At 42.7% G+C, this 4,413-nt stretch overlaps 1 pseudogene; it reads left to right on the top strand.

Annotated features, from left to right (window-relative positions):
* The first annotated feature begins 1,441 nt into the window (after positions 1 to 1,441).
* On the top strand, positions 1,442 to 3,803 carry LOC102239861 (annotated as a pseudogene).
* The last annotated feature ends 610 nt before the right edge of the window (positions 3,804 to 4,413 follow it).

The following is a 4,413-nucleotide window of genomic DNA, read 5'->3' as shown; positions in this document are numbered from 1 at the left end:
TTCAATACCTGATTGTGGCACATGTCTGGGTTGTGGGATCGATATCCAGTATGGGGCATGCAGGAGGCAGGTGATCAATGATTCTCTCTCGTCATTGATGTTTCTATCTCTCCCTCTCCTTTTCTCTCTGAAATCAATAAAAATACATTTTTAAAACAAAATTAAAAAATAGAAACATTTGACACTAACAGTAAGTGAAGTTGATGACATGACGACACAAAGTAAAAATTACTTCAACTGACATAGATTTTTACTGTCTGTCCTTGATGGGTAATGGCCTAAGGATAAAAAGAACCATGAATAAACCTTTCGATATGTAATCTGGAGGCTTTTCCTTAGTATTTGATGTGTAGTTAATGCTTGAGCAATATGGGTTTGAACTACACAGGTCCACTTACACAGGGGTTTTTTTCAGTAAATCTGTACATTCCTATAAGTGTATATATATATTCTTTTTAAAAATATATTTTATTGATTTTTTTACAGAGAGGAAGGGAGGGATAGAGAGTTAGAAACATTGATGAGAGAAACATCGATCAGCTGCCTCGTGCACACTACTCCCTACAGGGAATGTGCCCACATCCAAGGTACATGCTCTTGACTGGAATTGAATCTGGAACCCTTCGTCAGCAGGTCAATGCTCTATCCACTGAGCCAAACCAGTCGGGCCGTACATATATTCTTTTGTGGTTTTCTAACTAACTCTTTCCTATAGATTACTTTATCGTATGAATACAGTATATAATGTACAAAATGATCTAATCATGTGTTTATGTTACCAGTAAGGCTTCCAGTCAACAGTAGGCTATTCATTCCTAAGTTTTTGGGGGAATCAACATTATACTCAGATTCTTCAATGCTCCCCCACATTGTTCAAGCATCAGCTGTACATCTAACTAGTTTTGAAAATTGATCCATAATAGTCAACCACTTGGAAATAAAATACTTTGTTTGGTCTGTTCCTTATGTTTTTAACTAATACTTAACTTAAAAAAAGTATGTGCACATAATTTTAGATGATGAAAGGTATTCTTCTCCCATTTAAATTTCTTAGTTCTCCTTCTGCAGCGTTAACTGCCGTTCTTCCTTGTTGCTCTCTGGATTGCCCTATGCATTTTCATGCACATAGTAGGCCAATCACAAATGGGATGCATTTCCAGCTACAGTTATGTACCCCACCCCATAGTATTGTTTCAGCAAAGAAAAATATTTAAAAATATTCATCCTACAAAGTGAAAGAGGGTTTCTTAGAAAACGACAACAAAACCCAATCGCACATTGACTGGTCCAGGTAGAGGAAGTTCTTTCCAGTGAGGACAGGAGAGGACCAGGAGGAGGAGGGAGAATCTATAAAGTTAGAATCCGCTGTGAGGAGTTGGGGTGTAATTGTTCTTTTCTTCCCCCCCTGCAGTGAGCAGTGGAGCCACTGGAGGTGTACACAATGAACCTGCACTGCATGGAGATGTACGTGCAGAGGTGTGAACACATGTACTGGTACCTTATGCCCACCAACCTGGAGCAGCTGAGCAGCATCATGTACAGGTGGCTGGCACTTGGGCAGGGCTGGGTTTGTAGGACATCATGGCAATGGCAGAGTGTAGGCTCCAGGGAGCCCAGCTGGAACTGCAGGCTCTGCTGCTGACATCAGCCCACCTGGGAACTTATTCCAGCTCACACTGACCATCATATAGCAATCACAGTAATGACAATAATAGAGGACATTTGCTAAGCACTTACTCTATTCCAGGCTCTTTCCTGAGCCCTTCACTAAATTACGTCATCTCACTTGTCCTTCACAACAGGCCAGGAGGTAGTATTATCTCTTTCTAGAGGAAATGGAGAGTCAGCCCAGCTGGGCAGTGAGTGGGTGGGAACTAATCCCCGCATCTCTCAGAATCTAGAATCTGTGCTTTATGACATTAAGCCAAGATCTGGGGCTACTTTTGACTTTTCATTAAAATTCATTATTGTTTTTATTTCTTAAAACAGGAAAATAACCCAGGCTTATTAAAAATCTAAATCCACCAAGGAAATCAGAAGCTCATTGGCATGAAGAGAAGAGGGTAGTGTTTCCCTGGACGTTGGTCATGCGGGGCCACCTGTGTTGAGGATGGTGGTCACAGGCCCCAGCCCAGGTGACACTGTCCCCTGCGGTACACAGAGGTGGCTCCATGGGCTTCCTGGGAAAATGGGGAGGCCAGGCTGGTAGGGAAAGCAGCAGGCCCACAACACTGGTGGTGGCTGCTGACAGCAAGAAGGAACGTCAGTGTGTTGGTCAGAGGGCTCTGGGCTAGCCTTCCATCCCAGGACTCACTCACTCCTCCACCTCCTGTCCACCTGCCCACCCACCCACTCACCCATTCATCCATCCATTCACTTATTTATCAGTTCATCTATCCTTTAAAGAATTTTTTTATTAAAGTATAATTGGCATTCAATATTATATTAACTTCTGTTGTACAGCATAGTGATTTGACATTTATAAACCGTACAATGGGATCATCACAATAAATCTAGTTACCATCTATCACTATGCAAAGCTAAGAGCATACCCTGCTGGAGGGGCCTGCAAAATCTGCTTTTGCCCTAAGACCCCCCACCTGGGTGAATCTGGTCATTAAGGATTATTCTCTTCCTTCCAGCTGTCAAGAAATTCTCAAAGGTATAAGCATTTCTGTGCTCCCCTGCAAGACCTGCAAACAAGCTCTCTGACGCCAATTTACTTTGCACATTCCCAGCACACAATGCGTTTCATTGTGTTTTCAGATTGAACTTGCCCGTTGTTTTTACTTGGATTTCTACATGTAGAACATACTGGAATTAACTCCGTGTGGGATAAGGGGTTTTGCTAAAGTTGTCTTCAGTTATTGTCCATTTTTGCTGCTTCATGGTGAGGATGTGGAAAAAGTTTTGGTTGACTAGAGGAAATAAAAATGGGAGTATCCACATATGATGCAATTATACTTGAAAAGACACTGGAAAATGTTCTCCTGATCAAAGGTACCTAGCCAATCAGGCTGGGCATTTCACACAGGAAAGGAAATAAAGAAGCTCCTCATGATTGTACTGCTAGAGTGGTCTTTTAAGAAACTGGTTTTGATAGCATATATTATATTGTAACAACAATTATATGGAACTTAAAATCAATGATCAGCTCGCTTGTGTGTACATCATTCCAGGAATTCCCAAAGATGCAAAATTTGACCAGAAACCCAGAAGAGAGATTCAGAACATTGTGTGGATCTGCACAGAGACGTTGTCATGTCATAGAAATGAAATGATCCCACAATCCAAACTTGGTTTGGCTCCTAACAACTTGTTGATGGCTCTTCCTTTTGTCAGACCTTAAAGGGGCTGGCTTTCTGGAAGATTTGGTGATTCCTCAAGCTGACAGTGGATTTTCTCCAGCTCGTAGAAATCCAGCGAAGCCCACTATCGAAAAACGGAGTCAGACAAAATTCCAGCACAGTGGGTAGTGATTTCCCGAAGGTCCTGGGGGCCAGTGGGTAAAGCACAGGCAACCACTGCAGCAAAAGCCACATCAGAATTATTCTAAAATGTCTGGTCTTTTAAAAGCGAAGAATCAAAGTATGAGGGGAAATGGCAGAAAACAGTATGAAGACTCACCTACTCAAAGAAGAAAACAGTGGGGTCCACAGGCAGCCAGCAAAGCAGCAGAGTCCCTTGAAGAAATATGAAAAAAACAAACTTCATCCCAGAAACCAGGATATTTTACTGTGGACCTCTTTCATGAAGAAGACCTCTTATCTTTGACAAAAAGAACTGTGCCATGATCCCTTTTAATAAAGACAAAGAGAGCTTTAAGTTTATTTAATGCTCAGTCCATGTTCATATTTTCCCAATTGCCTCAAAATGTCTTTTATGGTTGGTTTGTTCACATCAGCAAGCAAAGGGTCCCCACACCTATAATTCCTTTTAGTTAAAATCCAGTCTGACCTAAGGGCATTGTCTGCCCTGGTTGTGGGATGTGGCAATGACCTGGGTGTGGGGCATTTAGGACCACTCTCAAGGTAATATCCCCTCCTATGTTCTCTTTATCATGCACCCAGGAGGCAGCTCCATGCCCTGCCCATCCCCAAACTGCACACAGCCCTCCAGGGCAGCCAGTGGGGCCCAGTTTCTTCTTTGAGTCTGAGAAAGAGACTCAAAGTCACCTGTGAAGTATGGAAACTTGCAGTGCTGCCTATTCCAGCTCAAGTTATTTAAGACTTTTACTCACTGCCTTGTGGGGTAGGGCTGGGGGTGAAGTGGTGAAGAGGTCTGTTACATGGTGGCAGGGGGTGGGGAGCTTCTGGCAGTTCCTCAGCCTTAATCCTACCTAGCTGATTTTAGCCTTTAATAAAATAGCTGGCATGGGTTCTGGGATTGTCAGACTAATAGGCAGCGGGAGAA

Source organism: Myotis brandtii, unplaced genomic scaffold (genome assembly GCF_000412655.1).
Source record: "Myotis brandtii unplaced genomic scaffold, ASM41265v1 scaffold1062, whole genome shotgun sequence".
In the NCBI taxonomy this organism is placed as follows: domain Eukaryota; kingdom Metazoa; phylum Chordata; class Mammalia; order Chiroptera; family Vespertilionidae; genus Myotis; species Myotis brandtii.
This window is presented reverse-complemented; position numbering and strand designations above follow the sequence as displayed.